General features: G+C 43.1%; 1 protein-coding gene across 1 annotated transcript in view; it reads right to left on the bottom strand.

Moving 5' to 3' along the window:
* BCL6 (BCL6 transcription repressor) overlaps positions 1-9,019 on the bottom strand; it is a 52,281-nt gene extending 43,262 nt beyond the window's left edge. The window contains exon 1 of the mRNA XM_045037156.1: positions 8,876-9,019. The gene's annotated coding sequence lies outside the window, so the exon portion shown is untranslated. The remainder of the gene's footprint in view (positions 1-8,875) is intronic.
* Between the last annotated feature and the right edge of the window lie 12,722 nt (positions 9,020-21,741).

Raw genomic sequence — 21,741 nt, 5'->3', positions numbered from 1 at the left:
GGTTCCTCAAAGCTTAATTCTAAAGATTTATAGATAGATAGATAGATAATGGGATATTACTCAGCCATAAAAAGAATGAAATCTTGACATTTGCAATAACATGGATGGATCTAGAAGACATAATGCTAAGTGAAATAAGTCAGCGAGAGAAAGACAAATACCATATGATCTCACTCATATTTGGAATTTAAGAAACCAAACAAATAAACAAAGAAAAAAAGAGACAAACAGAAAAAAACCAGACCCTTACCTCTAGAGAACAAACTGATGGTTACCAGAGAGGAGGGGGGGTGGGGGGTGGGTAAAATAGGAGAAGGGGATTAAGAATACGCTTATCATGATGAGCACTGTGTACTGTACAGAATTGTTGAATCATTCTTTTGCACACCTGAAACTAATATATAACACTGTTTGTTAATTACATTGCATGTTTAAAAATGAAACAAACAAACAAACATGTCATGAAGATGAAAACACCAACTTGAAAAGATACGGGCACCCCTATGTTTATTGCAGCATTATTTACAATAATCAAGATATGGAAGCAGTCCAAGTATCCACTGATAGATGACTAGATAAAGGAGATGTGATATATATATATATATATATATGTGTGTGTGTGTGTGTGTGTATGTATATGTACACACACACACACACACACACACAATGGAATAACTCTGCAACATGGGTACAGACCTAGAGGGCATTATGCTAAGTCAGACAGAGAAAATCCAATACCCTATGACTTCACTTATACGTGAAACCTAAAATCAAAACACATGAAGAAGCAAACAAAACACAGGAACAGACCCATAAATACAGAGAAGAAACTGATGGTTGCCAGACGGGAGGAGGTAGGGGGATGGGCAAAATGGGTGAAGGGGAATGGCGATACAGACTTCCAGTTACGAAATAAGTCATGGGGATGAAAAATGCAGCATAGGGAATACAGCCAGTGGTACTATAAGAACCCTGTCTGGTGACAGATGGTAGCCACACGTGTAGTGAGCATAGCACACTTATAGTGTAGACTTGTCCAATCGCTGTGTCCTACACCTGAAACGAATGTAACATTAGTTACGCAATACTATACTCTATGTGTCCCCTATACTCTAACGAACAAACAAGCAAACAACTAAATAAAACCTAGACTAGGATGCTAATCATCCCCAAAGTCGTGCCATTGCTTATGCCACTGGTTTTTTTTAATGTTTTTAATTTACTTTTATGTTTTTACATTTTTATTTATTTATTCATTCTTTTTTTTTTTAATTTTTTTTTCAACGTTTATTTATTTTTGGGACAGAGAGAGACAGAGTATGAACGGGGGAGGGGCAGAGAGAGAGGGAGACACAGAATCGGAAACAGGCTCCAGGCTCTGAGCCATCAGCCCAGAGCCTGACGCGGGGCTCGAACTCACGGACTGCAAGATCGTGACCTGGCTGAAGTCGGACGCTTAACCGACTGCGCCACCCAGGCGCCCCTATTCATTCATTCTTGAGAGAGAGAGACAGACAGACAGAACACAAGTGGGTGAGGAGCGGAGAGAGATGGAGACAGAATCAGAAGCAGGTTCCAGGCTCTGAGCTGTCAGCACAGAACCCGATGTGGGGCTCGAATTCATGAGCCTAGAGCTCATGACCGAAGCCGAAATCGGATTCCTAAGGGATTGAGCCACCCAGGCGCCCCACCCCATTAAAAAAAAAAAATCTGATGTTTAGGAAGACCAGTAGGCATTGTTCCCCAGCTATATTATTCTTATGCTCTTACTGGAAGTTTAGCTCAAAATCCAGGTTTCTTCTAAATTGTTACCATGTGCTGCTGTGACAAAACCACTCACAGCACAAGCCAGTGCCCTAAAAAAGGGTTTGGATTCACACTTGCTTGGCACATGGACCTTCCTTTTCACCTTTTTTATGTTTAATAGCTTAGAGCCTGTTAATCTGTGTGGGCTCCCGAATGTTTTATTTATTTCCTTGCCCAAATTCGGGCCACTCAGGCAGCACTGTCAGCTGCTCAATTCATTGCAACAAGGTCTCTGAAAAGGCAGTTTATGGACAGGACACAGAGACTCTTAGAACAAAGCTGGTTTCTTTGGACCCTAACACAAATACCTGTGTGACCCTGGGCAAGTTACTTGACCTCTCGGAACCTCGGCTTTCTTATGTCTAAAGAAGGCGGTAATAACACCCGACTCACAAATGTACGTAAGGATGAAAGGAGAAGTAATCTCCAGAACCTGGTGCACGGGGAACAAATAACACTTCATTTGGATACTAGCCATGTCCTCAGGAAGGCACATCTTCCAATCCCTCCTCCCATGCCCCTCCTGTATTCAAAAGCCCAGATGAAGTGTATCTTGAATTAGTCACCAGGTTGGAACTCCCTCCCCTCCTTTCCTTGCCACTGAGTTAGATAATCTATATGAGAGTCAGAGTGACTATTTCAGTGACACACACTTGCGTTTCACTAATCCCCACTACACGGTCCAGCTTTCGAAGTGTGAAGCACTTTCTCACCCGTTACCTCATTTGATCTTTACAACAGCCCCATGAGAACCCAAGTCCGTGTTGTTTTCCCTCTTTGACAGATGAACAAGCAGAGGGTTAGAGAGGTCAAGCACCTAGTCCCGGGTCACACTTCTAGACTTAGGGCTATGGCTCTGAATTCCATCCATGAGCTTTCTATTATATCAAGCAGCCATGGGATTTTTGCTACCTACTTGAAGAGAGACGCTAGGTGCTCTGGAAGAAATAAAACCAGGTAAGTAAAGGCTGATGAAGAGTAAGTCAGTTAGTCCGACCCTATCCATCCCATGAAGACCCCACTTGGCCTCTGCCCAGTGTCCCTCCATCCTGAGCACTCCTTTCTCAGCCTCTGGTCACTCAGATCCTCCTGTGATTCAGAGGGTCACTCAAACTTGGGCTTCTCCATAAAGCCTTTGGCCAACCACCCCACCCATTTCTTCAACCAATATTTACTGAACGCCCATCAGTGTGCTCCACTGTCCTTTGGAGTTTCCTTCTAGCAGGGAGAAACAGACAATACCCTGGATAGTAAGTACGAAATGGCTTTGGTGATAATAAATACTACAAAGGGGGGAAAGCAGGGCAGAGAGGCAGCAGGGTGCAGTGTGAGATGGGGTGCTGGGGAAGGTGCCACCAGATAGCTTACACCAAAGACTGACGAGAGGTGAAGGAGAGAACTATTTGGCTATCTGGGGTAAGAGGTACCAGGCAGTGGGAACTGTAGGCACCAAGGCCACGAGCCAGTGCATGCCCGTTGTGTGAGGAACAGCAAGGAGGCTGCCCCTGAAGATGCCACTAGAACAGAGCGAAGGAGGGCAGGGCACTGACAGAGGACAGAGAGGAAAGGGGAATATGTCATATACACCCCATTGGGCACTGGAAGCTCTTTCTATTCCCCTGGAGGAGATGGAAAACCATTGACGGCTTGGGCAGGATCCCGAGTTTATTGTCACAGAATCCCTCTAGCCTCTCTGTGCCGACGGGCAAGATAGGAACATAGAGACCATTTAGGGAACTATTATAATAACCTTGGAGGGAGGTGATGACGGCTTGGACTAGGAAATGGTGAGGAATATTCTGTATGTAATATTCTGTATATAATTTTCTGGTAGTTTGTGGGTTGTGGAGAAAAAGGAAGCAAGCCCGGCTTCATTTTTTTTTTTTTTTTTTTTTTTTTTTTTGGTCTGAACAACTATAACAGATGGAATCGTTATTTACCGAAAAGGGAAAGACCACAGGTGGAGCAGATTTGAAGGAGTTCGGGGCACATGAGGAACTCGAATTTGGATGGTTCAGTTAGAGCAGCCAAATAGACAGTCAGAAGATGGGGTCTGGTCAGGAGCTGGATTCCTGAGTCTGGAGTCCCAGAGAGAAATCTAAGCCAGAGATAGAAATCCACGAGTTGTCAGCGGTAAGATTTTATTAAAACTGTGGAACTGAATAAGAACCCCAGGGAAGTGAGTGCAGAACAAGAAGTCCGATGGCTGAGCCTTGGGACCCTCCTCAGTTAGAGATCTGGGAGAGGAGGAGAGATGAATGAGGCATGGTGAGGGAAATGGGGGAAAAAACCCTCAGTTATCCTTTCTGTGGGATCCTAACAAGACTTGTCTACGCTCTTCAACTCTTGGTTTATGTTTCCTTCATGGAGGCCGACGAGAGGCATCTTTAGCGTGAGACTGTCAGTTCTCTACTCCCCACAGGGCTTAGCTTCTAGGAGCCCGCCAGTGAAAACCCAAGTGGTTGTCTTACACTGAATCGTTGTATGATTCAGTGTAAGAAACCCAAGGAATCGTCCGGCTTTGTGATTTCCCAGCTGTATTCCTTGGAGCAAGTCAAGGAGTTATTTTCTCTCGTCATTCAGAACATTATAAAGCTGTGGCCCTCCTTCCCTAGAAGGGCTAGTAAAAGCAGTCGCCACCCCACCCCTTCTTTCTAAGAAATATTTGTGACTTTCGTCAGGTCTCAGACATGTCACAAAGCTCCAAGTGCCTGGCTCTGGTCGAGAACAGGGCAGAGGGGCCGAGAAGCCCATTGTACTCAGAGAACCTCGGCCTCATTTGCGACTGATACGAGAAAGGAAGACACCGTGTGCCACATTCCTTCCTCTAAAGACCAGTGAAGGCCCAGCTTCTAGACAGGGTCATAGAGATCATCTAGTCCAGCCACCTCTTAGATGAGGAACTTGGGCCTAGAAAGGCCCCAGGATCTTTGCTCAAAATCACACGGCAAGTGTGTTTGCTCTGAGACTAAGAACCAGGTCTCAACTTGAAACTTTCTGCTCAGATTCAGACTCTCTTAAATTCTACTAGCGTTTGCTATTTGCCTGGAAACACACCAGGCGCTTTTACGTGTTGTCATTCTTAATCCTCGACACAACCTTTAAGACTAATACTATTATCTCCCTTTCGTAGAGGAGAAAGAACACTGATGCTCAGACTGGACAGTGACGTGCCCAGGGTCACATAGCTGGCATGTTGGAAGAGTAGGATTGGAGCCCATGTCTGTTTGACTCCGAGTCCAGTGCTCACTCCAGCACATCTGCTGCCTTCCTCAGCGGAGCTCATCTCGCCAGGTTATGTTTACGCACAGTGTAAGTGGCTGCCCCAAGACCCTGCCCCCCTGCCAACAGGTGAGTCCTCTCCAGCTTGGTGTGTTAGTGAGTAATTTAACGTTGAGCCCAGAGTATGGACTCTGGAACCAACTGCCTGGGTTTGAAGCATGACTCTACCATTTATTAGCTCTGCAACTTTGAGCGATGTACCTTCCCTAAGCCCCACGTTCCTCATCTGTAATATGGAAACAATAATCTACTTATCCCCGGGGAGTTAGGATTGAGTAACATAGTATCTGTAAATCACTTAGCACAATGTCTGACATGCATAACTGATGTTTAATCAATGTTAAATGTGATAGTCAATGGGTGACTTTTAAAAAACCCTGGAGCTGTTTTGGAACATACTGCCAAATGCCTCAAAATTCCTTTTTGGAGCCAGTTCCAAAATTCAGGCCTGATATGTGTTAGGAGTTTCAACAACATACTCTATCAATCAGGGTTCAACTAGGAAGGATAACCACCACAATGATATGGAATTATAGGAATGAGATTGTATACAACAGATAGAAGACCAAAGGTGTAAAGTGGTAAGTCCTAAAACCCCTTTGAAATACCAATGAAAAAATATTGATAGTGAATATACTCGCATATGTATACAAAAAAGGACTGGAAGGAAACTCACCAAAATGTTCACAGTGGATATTGCTGAACGAGGGATCACGAGAGGTTTTATTTTTACCTTCACTTATTTGCTTTCTGATTTTGTACACTACACTGATAATTCAAATCAGAAATTATTTGTTAATGTCTATTGCTCATTTCTTTCTTACTTTACCTGATAGCTTTCCCTGCCCCCCTCCCCCCGCCCACTAAAAAACAAGGTGGAAGGAGTTAGAATAGACATAGAATAAGAACACAAGGTAGATAATCACCGGATTTGAGTTAGTAAACTCAGTCCTCTGGACTCTGGACTCTGAGAGTCATGAACAAAAGGTATTACCAAGTGAGAGCTTGAATATCTATCTATCTATCTATCTATCTATCTATCTATCTATCATCTCCATCTCCAGCATGGTAGTGCTATGGAACAGGCACTCAACTGGGCTGGAGTCCTGGCCCATCTCAGGGACTGACTGGGTCTTATACTCCTCGTCTCGCTTTTCTCCTCTCTAAAATAAGAGCCCTCCATATCAAGGGTTCCCTGTTGTGTCTGCGTGTTTCATTTGCCACTGCTCAAGGTCATTGGCAGAGGGAAGGATTGGGTTGGATGCTAGGTGATCGCAGTGAGACCCCTCAATACCATGGGGAAGAGGGGCAACTCCCCTGCTTGCATCATCCTGCCAAGAGAGAGGCAAATTAAAGACAAGAAGCTTGGGCATCCTTTGACATTCTTGGTTAAGCAGGTTTAGACCAGAATCTGATGGTCTAGAGAGAATCCTAGAATGTCAGGCCTGGAAGTGTCACAGACCATGCAGTTCAACTCCCCTTTTGAGAGATGGAGGTGCTGACACTCACAAAGTCAAATCACTCATCTGAGACCACACAGAGCCTGGAGAGAAGCAGAGACTTCACAATCCCAGACAAGTATGCCTTCCACCATATCTTGATCTCTCTGAGGTCTCATCCATGGTTGATTTTATGATGCTAATAATGAGTGAGAGAGGAGGAGAGAGGGGAAGAGGGGGTCCTCAAATCTCAGTCTTTTTGGTAGGAACTAGAAAACAACAAATTGGTTGGTTTTCTTTAAGATCCTGGACTTTCAACAGTAGTAGACCTAGCTTCTGATCAGCGGTCACTATTTCTTCTCCCAGGATTCCAGAGGCGATCCAGGTGGTCATCAGTCTAGACTCTGCTGGACAAAGCTTATGGGAAGAGCCAAGAGGCTTATTGTGTGTTCCATATCTCACCTTCTCATTGATAACAGATATGCACTTGTCTAAAGTTACTACCTGGATCTCAACAGAAACCTCCTAGCCAGTCATTGCTCCCAGAAAACTTTCCTACCAGTCAACTCACACATAGCTGGCCATTCAGCTAAGACAAGTAATGAGCCAAGAAAAAACAAAAAGAGAGTGTGGTTTTGATATACAGGATTTTACTACTGGCATTAGTCAAGTAATCGTGGGCCAGCGATTTTTCAAAGCAGCCTTAACAAATAATCCTTTTCCTTGATATTCAGACACTGTGCAGAGAAAGAAAGATGAGAGTATAATCTTCTCAAAGTTTCATTTTCTTAGTCCTTTGAGTAACACCATAAACCCAACTCTCGAGTCTAAAGACTTAATCTTAAAAGATTCTTGTGTGGGAAGAGGCAGCAAGGTGTACAAAAAAAAAAAAAAAAAAAAAAAAAGGAAAAAAACCATGATGAGCCTGAAGTCAGAAAAATGATTCTGTTTGGGTGCTTGTCTATCAGGTGTATGACCCTGGGCAAGGAAGGAATTTCCGTTTCTGACCTTGATTTTCTCCATGAAAAACCGGGATATTGTCCATACTTGTCCTCTTAAACCCTACCGTGTTGTTCATAGGATCAACACAGTGGATACGAAAATGTTTGGATATTGGGGCACCCGGGGGCTCAGTCAGTTAAGCATCTGACTCTTGACTTCAGCTCAGGTCATGATCTCATGGTTTCGTGGGATTGAGCCCCAGGTTGGGCTCTGCACTGATAGCAAGGAGTCTGCTTGAGACTTTTTCCTTCCATCTCTGCTTGTCCCCACATCCCTTGTGTACATGCTCGCTCCAAACAAACAAGCAGACAAACAAACATTAAAAAAATATTTGGATATTGCTATTTTCATTAAGTGTGGTTTTCGTGTTAGCTTTCAATAATAGCATTAGACCTCTCTACGTAATGAAATTGGTCTCTGGGTATCAAACGCTTATATTTCTGAATGGATTTGGAAAAGAAGGGAGAAGAAGCAAAAAAAGAAACATCACTCTTTTCCTGGAAAGCTCTCTTGTTTAATCCTCTTCTTGGAGTGAAAAATCCCAGCCACACTGTAGGGAACAGCACAGGCTTCTCTTTGATGTCACCACCCACCCAATGGCCAGGATCACTTCCCCTTCTTTCACGAACAGACTCAAAACCCTTATGTGTGGGCTTCTCTGGTGACCACGTTAAACATTCAAATCCCCTGCTTGAACATGTACCATTACCTAAACAACCGCAAGGAAGACAGAGGTGAGGGAAGAGGAGAGAGGGCAGAAAGAGAAAGCTAGGACTGTACTCTTTGGAAGGAGCATGGTTAACGAGACTTATATTAGTGTAGAGCCAAATAGTTTTCTTCAAACAAAGAAGGTCACAGCAATCTCAGACAGGAGCAGACAGGAGGAGAAACATGAGCCTTGCTTTCCAACTAATGGCGTAACCACCCATTTGTGGTTCTTTAGAGAGAATGCTGGGATGAGCCAGGCCTTAACACCCTGCCCTGCAATAACAAAAGCATGGACCCGGCCTTTCAGGTACAATCCTTCTAGGGATGGGCCTACCTCGCCCGAGGCCTTGGGTTCTTCTCTCTAAAGCCAGGGTTTTCTCCGGAAAACATTCTTAACCCTTCAGATCCACACACACCAAGCTGCTATGTCTACCAGTGTTGGATAGCACTACTCCTTAACCCAGCCAGCAAATCAACACAAACCCCCGGCGAGTAGTGGGAATCAGAGAAGTGAGGCGGTGTGGGTGCCCAGCAAGAGAGTTAAGGTGGGAAACCTCCTCACTAGCTCCTTTACTATGCCATTCTTTAAATCTTGTCTCACTATGCATACCCCGCAGTTCAAAATTCCTCCAACTTACCAGATCTGGCCAGACGCTGCCAAGGTTGTCCCTCGAACGACTATGACAGCTTGACACGGTGTTCTCCCAGTTGCATTTCAGATCTTCCCATGTGCCTCCTTTCAAGTGGTCAGTTCCCAGCTGGATCAAGAGAGACCATCCTGGTGTAAGACAAAGCTAGCGATCGTTAGCTGGTGTTTAGTCTTGAGCAGTACATGTATAATTGTACTAATCGGTTGATTGATGCAGGTTCAGTTGGGAAATACTAAATTTTAAGGAAGTGCAACCTTTTAACTTCTGAGCTGGAGCAGGCGGTATGCCAAAATGAGAAGGACCGGATTAAATTATAGAACAATGCTTCGAGCGATGGGCACTGAGCTAGGTACAACCTGGGTCTCTGAATTCTCAGAGGATCCAGTGAGAAGTAAGCAGGCAGGTAATTGTCAGGTACCATAACAAATACTGGCAAGGTGATCTTGCTCCCTCCTGTTTGCCAGGTCCAGGTTTGGGCATGTCAGTCACCTCAGCTGAACTTTTTTTTCACAATGCCGTCATCCATATTTAGTTGACCTTTGTTACCCAGAACCCCATGGCTCAGAATCCTGGAATACTGGTGCCTTTAGCATTAGAAGACTCAACTAGCTCATGTGCAGAGTTGGTTTTTTCCTCTTCCTCAACAGGTTTGAACAACTCATTTCTCTCTCTTTTTTGATATAAAGGTAAAACCCAGAATCAGCTCAGAATCAGCCTGGTAAGAGGGAACAGCACCAGAAGAGTCATAAAGTCTGGAGTTCAGGTTCTTTAGAGATCACTCCATACTTGAGTCTCCAACATAACATGCCTAACAAAGTGTCCACTGAACTCCTTCTTTGTTGAACTCCTTCTTTGATAGCTCTAGGCTGGGATCTCTCTGACTCCCAAGGTAGACAATTCCATGGTTGGTTAGCTTGAAAAGAGGAATAGTTTAAACTTGGATTTATTTTCTGGTCCAGTTATAGGAAGGGATCCACCACAGCAAGAATGCACTTACCAAAGATATTTGGGGCTGTGTGTGATTGGTGACCTCTGTGGATCCATGACCACAGACTATACCCCAAATCCCAGCCCGTATGTAAGGCCTTGGTTAGGACTGTGAACAGACAAAATTGTACACTGCATGTAGTATACCTCTATTGCTAAGACTAGAGAAACATTTTCAACATTTCCCTGTCATTCTTGGTCACAAGGAAAGGAACTTGACCTGATCTACTTTAACTTTAGCTGTTAAGAGAGCATGTAAAAATCAGGTCACTATCACACCTTTTCAGACACAAGATGAAGGGTCAATCTCTCCCAACACCTTGGTCACGTCTACAGGTTTTCTTCCCTTTGAACCTCTGCCTGAGTCAGAAAATCAGAGATCTGAATACCTAATACAGTTTTAGAACTAAAAGATTTCCAGATGACTTCCTCATCTTAAAACTAGGAAACTGAGGTCCTGAGAGAGGAGGCAACTGAGCCAAGGTCATAGAGCCCTTCCAAGATGGAGTCAGGACTAAATCACAGGTCTCCCTACATCTAGTCGAGCACTCTACTCTTCATTATCAATGATAATCTGTTGAGTATGCCCAGAGAGTGATGGTCTCTCCAGTGTGATTTGGAGTAGGTACCACAGAAAGTTTTATGGAACAAGAGAATGTGTCAGCCTTCCCTCAACCCATGTAGCAACCTTGTGAAGGATTGCTAACATGCCTTTTAAATATCCATACACTACAAGCACTGTCTAATTATATCTGTATGCAAATATACCAAAATTATCCCCATCATAAGACCGCTAGTTATGGAGCATCTACTGTATATTAGAATGCTCCCCGGGACTCTGTGACATTGGGGTTAAGATGATGGTTTTCCAGGTGAGTAAACTGAGGCTCAGAAGGCAGATGGCCAGTGAGGTAGAGTCAAGATTTGGAGCCCAGTCTTCCTGGCTCCATATCCTGTACCATTTTCACCACAGCCACCACCTTCTGTAGCTTATCTCAAACCCACTCCTGTGCCCCACGCACTGACAAGCCCCATTTGATGTGGCTGCCTCAGGTGTGGAACAAAGTTGAGATGGGTTTTTTTTCTGTTTGTTTGTTTTTTTTTTTTTTTTTTGAGTTCCTTGATTATTCAACTTAGTTATCTCATCAGGCAATTTGGGAAGTATCTCCTGCATTTACTGCTGTGTTCTTCCTATCTAACGCATCTCATCAAAAACATGGCAAAGGAGGACACCAGCATTTGGTAGTAAGTTGTGATGTTTGATATGTAAACATAAGTAAATAAATAGAAATAAATAACATTCTGAACGTATTTATTCATTAGTCATAATTTTTAAAACTGTTGTCCTAAAACATGTTTCTATTAAGAGAAAGTCTGGAAATCTTTTAAGTGATAACCTCTGAGTTGTCTAGTGTATGATTCTTATTCTTTACAACAGAAGTATTGAGTTAACAAAACAGGAAACACCTTATTATCAATGAAGGAAAAAAATGTATAGGATGAAAATCTTGTACTTTCTTTGGCAACACTTCGAAGAAGTCAAAAGAGTTGTCTTGCTACTTTCGAATTTATGTCTTTGTAATTAATCTTGGCTATTTAAGAGTTGCTAGTGGGAGAGCCATTGCTTCTCTGATCAAAGCCCATGTAAAATGAGAGATCCATTTTTGGGGTACGATAGAACCAATGGTTGGGAAAAAAAACTAAAAAGACCAACTGCGAAATTTAACATCAGAACTTTTTTTTGCAGTAAAGCTCGATCTGTTTATAATTCTTTGCATAAATAAACAATTGTAACACATATATTTTTAAATGTATTTTTGGATTTTTTTAATAGGAAAGAAATACATGTATTAAGCTAACGTTTGCTTTAATAAAGAAATGCCTACTTTGTAGGGTAGAGTAACATTTATATACCAAAAATAAGACATGAATTCTGATAGGAGCAATAGTCTGGTAAAGTAAAAGAAAATGTAACTGTGTGGCTTTAGCAGAATCACTCGATGCTCCTCTTAATGTCTTGTGATAAAGTACACAAATCTGAAAAATCGTGATCCATTTGGACTTCTGTTGCAGGAGACAACGATATGGCAGTTTAGAGAAGCCAGGCCCTGGGTTGATGAGGGAACTATTATCTTACAAACAAAGTTTTCACGAGATGCAAGATGTATGTTTATACTCTTATTTCATACCCAAGTAAAATGTAAGCATCTTCTCTCCCTTCTAGAATTCACTGGGTATTTTTCACTTTGAAAGTACCAGCATTTAGAGCCAATGATGGAAGCACAGTAAAAATAGCTAACCTTTCGTGAGGGCTTTCTATGAGCCTGGCATTGTTCTATGCACTTGACAACTCGGTGAAAGAGGAATTGTCAGTTTCCCCGCTCTTACATGTGCCCAAATGTGCAGAGTTTCTTTCTACACGAAGCGTTCGTTCGGAGTGAGCCAGTGACCCTGAGATCCTGGGCTCTCCTGCCACAAGGCTGCACTGCCTCCCTCCAGCCCTGGCCAGTGAACAGGTCCTCCACTCCACACACAGTAGCCCAAGTAGCAAGGGTGAAGTCTACTGTGGTTAAGTGTTGGAGCAGGATCTTCGTGGTTTCTGCCACCTCGATGCGACCATCTTCCTTACCAGACAGACACAGCTTCCTATTTTGATGGGTGAGTCATCCAGTTATCTTCATGATCTTCAGCTGAATTTCCTCTTTAAAGGAAGACTTCTTCATATTCAGCATCAGACTTATCCTCACCAGTCACCTCTGAACGTTATGTTGGTCATTCCCTTCAGTTGTCTTTACTCTGCCAATGCCTGTTTTAGACTTGGAAAGCACCAGTCGATTCTCATCTTATCAAAATGTAAACACCCAAAGACCAGGACTCATGGCTGACTTATTGTTCATTCCTATACCATCGGCTCAGTACATAGCAGCCTTTTAATAAATGTTGAAAGAATGAATGAATGATGAGTCAGTGCTGAAGGAATGGGTGAATGACTCCCCTTTGAGATCTTTCTGGACTCAGCAGCCCCCCAGACATCTGTTCTAGAACCGCTTCCTCCAGTCATTAATTCAGCAAATGTTCACTGAGTGGCCACTACCTGAAAGAGAAGGTGAAGTACTGTGCGTGGAATGGGAATGTGTATGCTTGAAGATTCGTGCTTTCTTTGTTTGTTCATTTACTTCATGAATAGGCATCTATTGAGTCTTTTCTATGCTAAGAACAGGCAGTCATTGAAGGCATGGATATGAAAAATAGATTTAGACTGGAAATCCCCATTTTCTAACTTGACTTTACCACTTAATGCTGTGTGCTTGGGCAGCTTTCTTAACCTCTCTGATCTCCCATTTTCTCATTTGCAGGCCGAGGGTAGATACAAGTATCAATATCCTCAGTTAGCTGTGAGGGTTAAGGGAGGTCACACACGTTAAGTGCTTGACCGATCTCAGTCACTAGCTAGTATTATTTTCTTGGTAAGTGAAACAAAGAAGAATTAGACATAATCCTTCTTCTCAAGGAAATTGACAAATCACAAGCATATAAATCATTAGAATATGAAGTGCAAATTAAAATGCCGGGGGTGTTTGGATTAAGTAGGCATGACTTACAACAGAGAATATCAGAGATAACTTCTTTCCTGGAGGAGGTTGCATTCAAGCAGGTTTGGATGTATAGCCATTTAGGAGAAAGGTGTTCCAGGAAGTGGAAGTAACACAACACATAAATGAACACAACACAACAAATAAATGAATACAACAAATAAAGAACTGGGCTCTTGAATCACTGGGTGGTTACTATGATAGGACTGTGAGAGACATAAAGGGTACATAGAGAGACAATTATAGAGAAAAGGGTTGGGGATATTTTGGGGAGGACTTTGAAAACCAGTCAAGGAGTTCAGGTTCCATTCTAAGTAGACCAGGTGTCTATCTGTGAGTTCGTAGGCCTTATTCACTAGCTTCATTTTTGTTTTCAACTGTGGATGGGTATGGACATCTGTATTCAAATCCTTTATATTTTAAGCTATTTCTTCCTTCACGTTTGGACATTGGATCACTTCCCAATGTGTTTGGCATTTTGTCGTGTCACCTGAGTGACCAAGTAGCCCTGTGAAGCAGGCCACATGGCAAGATGAGGAAATTCACAGGTGAGTTAACCTGCCTGTGGCAAGAGCTACTACTTGGATAGACAGGGATGTGAATGTCAAGGCTTCTAATTCCAAGGCTTTCTGCTTCCTGAGGAGGGGTAGTGCAAAGATACTACAAGAGGGAAGCCAACGCTATGTTGCCTGAGTGGTGGAGAAGAGACGTTTTGACGACAGGGTCCACCAGCCAGGGGACACTTCTGCCACCATTGGCTGCTTTGTCTTGCTGTGATCTGCAGCAGTAAATGCTATGCAAAGTGAAATCAGCTCTAGATATTTCCCTGTTCTCCTGGATTGGCCTAGTGGGTACCTCTCTGCTGGCTTCATCCCAGGTTTCTTAAAAGGCTTCAAAAGAAATTGCTATTGACTGAACTCTGGGGTTATTTATAATGGAAACTTAGTCTCTCATTCCTCCTGTCCTCCACGGAAGAGTTGGGCTCTTAATCTGAACCTTGGGGAATCAGAGGCCCAGTTTGCCTTATTTAGCTTTTGGGACATTGGATTTTTTTTTTTTTTTTTTTTTTTTTTTTTTTTTTTTTGCAAAGAGCTCCAAGTTCTACTGAAAATAAAAGTATCTATGTCCCAACGTCTTCACCAATTTAAGTAACTCACCTTCTTCTCCTAATCCTATTTTTTTATTTCCACATGTTGGACATTCTCCTTTATCCCTTTCCTTAAGCAATTGTATAAAAGAGCACTTCAGATAAGGACCAACTTTTGAGCACACCCCAGAGGCAATTTACTTAAGTGTTACACACAATGATTTAAGTGCATTTATCTGGCAATTTATCTAGGAGTTCATGAGGTCCGAGGAGGAGGTTCTCTGAGTTCGTGTTCTTAACCTGTAGACTTGAACACTTGTCCTTGTACATAGTAAGTGCTCAGTCATTTGGGGGTCAATGAATCAGTTTGTAGTGTGCGATATCTCTCTATGTGAAAGAGTGCAGACCTAGACTTTCATTTCACAGTGGTTTTCTTTTCTTTTTTTTTTAATGTTTGTTTGTTTGTTTGTTTTTGAGATATAGAAGTCGGGGGGAGGGAACAGAGAAAGAGGGAGAGAGAGAGAGAGAGAGAGAGAGAGAGAGAGAGAGAGTCCTAAGCAGGCTCCACACTGTCAGCGAAGAGCCTGATGTGGGCTCGAACTCATGAACCGTGAGATTACAAACTGAGCCGAAATCAAGAGCTCGATGCTTAACCAACTGAGCAACCCAGGCGCCCCCCCAGCAGTCTTCTTTAGCTTAAGTTTTTGTATGCTTTTCCCCCCTGTTTCCCATGTCTCTGCCTCTCTCTCTCTCACACACACACACATGAATTACTAGTCAGTTTTTAACATTTTCCTTATGATCCATTTTGCTAGATACCGTAACGGCAAGCCACTGAAGTTTTTGACAAGTTTTGTTTTGACAGATGTGGTAAAAGTAACGTCAAATATATTGCGTAGCCTCTAAAAACTTGTCATTTTCACTTAACAGTTGTGTGACCTTAGTTAAGGCACTTAGATGCTTTGAGCTTCAGTTTCCTCATCTATAAAATACAGATCATAATGGTACCTCTCTCTCTATAATTAAATGAGGTAAAGAAGAATAGAGTATTTGGTCCAATCTTGGGGCACAAAGCATGTGTTCAGTCAATGTTTGTTAAGGTGACAACAGTGATCGTTTTGTTTTTGTTTTTGTTTTTTTTATTCTAAGAAAACGGAATGGCACCATGGTATGTATGCATTCACAAGCTATAAACCAACTTCTTTTTTGGCAAGAGGTGAGACGAAAAAAATCCGATAAAATACTTTAATTATTCATACACTTATTATCTTAGACTACCCACTTAATCAAACTATTTGAGAAGGCTTATAATAAACTAGTGTAAACAATATCATCATTAACATTTGGATTACGAAAATCATGAGTCATTTATTGAAACCAAATAGTTCTATAGTCCTTTACAAACTACCCGGTGCTTTCTCAAACATTATCCATTCTAATCCTCAGTTTTCACAACTCTTGTTAAGGAAGCATTATTACTTACCCTATTTGAGGGGAGTAAAGTGACTCACTCTACTTCTCTTTGCTTTGTGTATAGTTAAAAGATTCAGAAATGTTCAGGAGTCCAGGAGTCTCGGGCCATTTTCCCACACCAGAAGAGCTGGAAGCCAAGTACCCCTTGGTATTTCTTTCCCAAGGTCAGGGCTGTGCTAAAGGGGCAATAAGGCAATAACCAATTTTGGTACTAGATCTGATGTAAATCCTGGTCCTACTCCTTTCTAGCTGTGTGACCTGGGGCAAGTAAGACAGTTCTCTGAGCTCCAGTTGGCTAGCCTATAAGATCAGAATAATGACACTACACCAATTTTTTGTGAAGATTCAATGAGACCGTGCTTACTGTGGGGATGGAAATGTGGAGCACAGGGTACATGAAGCCCGGCTATACACGAGCCCAACTTTGAGACTTGAGAGTCTTAGCTGTCAGAAGCATGACTCAAGAAGAAGGGGTGTGTGTGTGTGTGTGTGTGTGTGTGTGTGTGTGTGGTGGAGGTGGTTAGGGCAGGGGAAGTGGGAGGAATGTCCCAAACCTAGGGAAAGAGAAAGAGGGGGAGCGTATAGAAAGAATAAGAACCTGCGTCTCCACACGTCATGGGACCTAGAGGCTGGCCCGAGGGGTAGGGGGACAACATGGGATGGGAATCCGAAGGTCTGAGTTCTAGACTTTTTGTTGCTAATTCAACTGTATGACCTTGGTCAGGTAGATCTCCTTTCTGGGCCTCAGTTTACCATTTGAAAAACAAACAGGCATTCGAGTAATCTGATCTCTAAGATTTATTTCCAAGTTGATATTCTGCCATAAATTCTAAGGAACTGAAGTTTTTGCTGGATAAAGGAAAGGGTTGAACCCAGAAGTTGTGGGTGTGCCTGTTTTGTTCCTAAACGCTAACTGATTTGAAATATTGAGCACTTTACATTTTGTATCTAAACACCTCCCCCACCCTCAGTTGTAGTCAACCCCTTGGGAAATAAAGGTCATTATGCACCTGGATTCAATTCTATACCCTATGTACAGCAACAGACTGGGAGGTGGGAATGTCATCTAAGTCAGGCGGGGGTCAGATCCATTAGCAACTCATAGCTACCATGTGATACAATAAGGAAACATGTTGGATCAAAGATATCCAACTGGGCTGTCATTTTAATGATCAGACTAGATCCAGCTAATTGTGAGACTGTCTCAGTGATGCACAGTGGGGCCCCTATCAAAGCAAAGAGGGAACAGAGACAAGGAGCAAGAGGGAGAGAAGCAGAGGGGGCGGAAGGAAGGAAAAGAAAGAGGAGGAGGAGGAGGGGAAGGAGAGACAGAAGAACTGATTCTTGGATGGCAATTCACAGTTTACAAAGCACCTACACAAAATAATATCCTATCTCGATCTTCGTAATCAGCCTGTGATTATTCTACTTTTGCTGAAGAGGAAACTGAAGCCCAGAGAACGAAGTGACTGGCAAGCCCGTGAGAATTGATTTCACTCCAGGGGTCTTTCTTTTGACAAACCTCTTTCTATGTTATAGTAGAGATTTGGGGGGTTTGTGTGTGGTCTTCCCCACTATTCTATGTGAGTGCCTTTAGGAGAAGACTGGATTATATTCAAGTCTGTTCTCCCTACAGGAGCTTGGGTTCAACACCTTGCCCATGGTAGGCACTCAGTACATGGGTCGTGGGTGAATGAACAAATCCCCAAGTACGGCACCGAAAATCTGATGCCATAAAGCTGGCCTTCTCCCTTCCTGAGTTCCATTCTCTTGGGGATAGGCAGGACAAGGTGGGACTGTTTACCTAGACATGCCCGTTTGTCTTTTCAGGAATCAGCCTGAGGACTCAAGTAATGCCATTTAGTCATTTATGGAGCGGTTAGCATGGAGTCCTATATACTTAGAGAAATTCTCACACTGGTTATTTCAGGCCATGAGGTGGCAAAGCAGGAATTGTTTGTGACTCATATCTTGCTGAAGAAAAGACTGCGGTCTGGGGAAGTGAAGTGGCTTGCCTGGGCTCACCCAGTGTGGAGTGGCAAAGCCCACATTTGAAATCTTCCACAGAGGCTCTGGGCCCTGTTCTCAGGGTTCTTTCTCTGTGTGTACTTTTTTTTTTTTTTAACGTTTATTTATTTTGAGACAGAGAGAGACAGAGCATGAACGGGGGAGGGTCAGAGAGAGAGGGAGACACAGAATCCGAAGCAGGCTCCAGGCTCTGAGCCATCAGCCCAGAGCCCGACACGGGGCTCGAACTCACAGACCTCGAGATCGTGACCTGAGTTGAAGTCGGATGCTTAACCGACTGAGCCACCCAGGCGCCCCTCTCTGTGTGTACTTCTGACACCACCCGATGTCTCAGCCAACTGAACAGGGATGCAGCCTGCTGGAGCCCAAGATATCTGATAACGGGAACACTCATGGAATCAAGATAACGTGACCGCCTTGCTATAGAAAGAAAGATCTTCACATCAGTATAATCACTTTCATGGATCACACAGTTAGCACCTCTGTCTGGAAACTTGCCTAAGTTTCCCAGGAGGACAGGTAGATGTTGGTTATTTGTAGGTGCTCTACACCTTGGTGGAAATGGCCCCATAATTGGTGACGGCATAGGACTTCTGGCCCTTCGAGTCTCCTGGACTTCATCCATTCAACTGCTCACCCAACCCTTCCACAGGGCCCCGAATTTGGCCATTTTCAGCAATGATCTCAGGAGGACTTCAGATATCTTTTGTGGTCATCATGTCTATAGCCGAGAAAAAACAAATTTTTCCTTCTACAAATTATTGAGTCAGAGAGACTGCACATTGTCCAATAAAATAAAATGGCCTGTGATGAAAAAGAGTTATGCATATTTTTAAATGAATATTTGTTGAATGCCTACTCTATGTCACACACACTTCTAAGCACTAGAGATACGAAAAAGAATGAATCAAACAGACAAAACCTCGGAGCCCGTAGATCTTATATTCTAGTGGGATAAAATGGACAGGAAAGACACAAATAGGAAATATAACAGGGGGTGCAAAGCCATGGAGGCAGAGGGTCACTATTTTTTTTTTATGAAATTTATTGTCATATTGGTTTCCATACAACACCCAGTGCTCATACCAACAGGGAGGGTCACTATCTAGAATAGGTAAATAGAATAGGGAAAGGGAAGAGCACACCTTATTGCCACCTGGTGGGAAAGTGTTCCAGATGGAGGGAACATCACTTGAAAGGGTCTCTTGGTGGGGGTGTGCTTGAGTGTCCTGGGGACAGCAGGCAGGCCAGTGTGACTGGAGCAGAGTCTGGGAGGGGAAAGGGTCGGAGATGAGGTCTGAGAGGCAGCAGGGGGCCTGCAGGGCCTGTCAGGGCCTGCAGGGAATTAGGGCTCTGACTCTGAGTGAGACAGGAAGTCACTGGAGCACTCTGGGCAGAGGCGTCACATGACCTGACTTAGGTTTCAAATGGATCCTCTAGCTGCTATGTGGGGAGTAGGCTTGGAGGGGTGGGCGGGGAAGGAAGGTGGGGGTGGGGGAAGAGAAGGGATTTGAATCAATAGACTATTCCAAGAGTTTAAGCTTCAAATGATTGTGGCTTGGACCATAAGAGTCTATGCTGTTGACCCAAAGTAAAGAGAAATCTCTGGCCTAAATCTAGGGATAATTTGTCTTCAAAGGCTTGAACTATGGAAGAGAGAGCAGGAAAATTTAAACTCAATTTAAAAAGTATGTGACTATTTCTACCTCTCTAGAGTCATGCAAGTAAATATTTTCTTTGTTAAGTATATGGGCAATTTTCTCTTTCAACGGTGAAAAATAAAGTAACATTGTATATCATTTCTCTCGGTTCTTATATGACTTGCAGCATTAAATGGGTTGTGAACTGAGTAATTTAGCCAGTTGTTAAGTGATAAAGAAGCGAAAGGAAATAATTCTCAGGACTCTACAGAAGCTAATGATAAAGTGGAGTTAACTGTAGCCAGAGAAGCTGAATTTCTCTCAGGAATGTAAATATTGTTATCTTATACATCTGAAAGAGGCAAAGGTCACTAGCTGTGGAAGAGATCCCATTCTGTTGATAAAGAAACTGAGGCTCTGAAGGGAGATAAACTGTCCAGGTGACACAAAGTTACTAAATTTGGACCAGAATCTGAGCCAACATGCCCCACAGGTTGCCTCCTCCATAGAAAGTCGTCCTCATGAATATACCTTGTTGCTAATATGTTAGAGGGGTTCAAGTAGATTGTTTATGGCTGCTCTGATTAACACCCCCCCCCGCCCCCCCGTCTTCTCCATTTCTTCACCACCTAACAGGAACTGGCTCCCATCCGTGCTCTCCTGACTGCGCCATTTTGATTTCCTCTTTCTCTGACTCATACTCTTAGCCTCACGTAGCCCTGTGGGAATTCAAGTGTTTCTGCTCTTGTCTGCTTTTCCTTGGGGAATCTGCCTACCTACTTTTTTCCCTGTCACTCTACGGAAAGGGAGAAGCTAAGGAGATAATACCTGGATGTTCTGCTGAGTTGGGAGAACCCCCCCCCCAACTTTATTCGTTTTGTTCCATCATAAAAAGGATTTCCATCTTCAAGTTTCGGAGTTTCAACGTGTGACTTTGCTCCCACTCCCATATAGTTATGTGCGCATTAATTTTCCGAGGAAAGAATACAATGTGAATTTGAATGTCAAACACCGCATAGGATTCTTTTTACTATGTTTTTGGATACCACAACTTTGAAAAGCAAATTGAGGATAAGCATCAGCTAACTTGGAAAGGCGGGAGAAAGCTAGCCAGCTCTAGGACGCAGTAGCTTTGAAACTTTTATCAATGCCATTTGCCCCCAGGGCCTCTGTTTTCTGACCTGTGCCCTGAAGGGAAGAGGAGACTGGGATTTGCTGGCAGGATCTGGGGGGGGGGGGTATCTCGGGAGCTCATTCCTAAGACTACCATGCACCTGCCAGACTTTTTCTTCCCACCAGGCCCTTTATGCAGTCCTATCGTCATCCACAATCCCAGCATCCTCCCTCATAGTCTCAAATTCCGGGACTCCTGTTCACACTGATAAATATTTATAGCTTCTCCGGTGCTTACTGCCATATTGGCCCCCAGGAAGCAATGAGAAAGAAACACAAGACATCATTTCTTCCCTTAAGAAAAACTAACTAGAAAGGAGGCCTGTTTGCGTTCGTGAAAAGTTTGCATTATAGATTTTTTTTTTTAAAGGAATGACACTTTTTTAAAGTGTCTTTATGCACCTTGAGTAATTCAAAATAAGCCCAGAAAGTGCTGCCTAGGAAAGCACTTAAAGGAATGCTTTAATTAATCCACCAAAATGCTTTAAAATGAACAAATCAAGGGCTTCTTTGTAAATGGGGAGATCAGAGACTCAGAAAACAATTGATTCTCTTCAATATTTTAAACATTTTTGTCATAGTTTTACAATATTAATTTGTTGTGTTACAAGGGGAAAAATAACAGTCTAGAGATTTCTTAAGGGATCACATTTTCAGAATGATTGGAATCTAAAATCTGAATGAGAAGTACAATCCCTCTGCCTGGAATGCATTGTTGCTCATTTCTACTTGTCAAAAGTCTAACCATCTTTGAAAGTTGAGTTCAAATATGGCCTCATTCAGAGTAACAGTCATTCCTTTCTTTCGATCCATGCGGTTGACTTTCTGCACTGCCTTCAAGCACTCATGACCTGTACCTTGCTTCACAGTGAG

This window comes from Felis catus, chromosome C2 (assembly GCF_018350175.1).
Source record: "Felis catus isolate Fca126 chromosome C2, F.catus_Fca126_mat1.0, whole genome shotgun sequence".
Lineage (NCBI taxonomy): Eukaryota > Metazoa > Chordata > Mammalia > Carnivora > Felidae > Felis > Felis catus.
The sequence above is the reverse complement of the archived record's forward strand: the minus strand, read 5'-3'. Positions and strand labels throughout refer to the sequence as shown.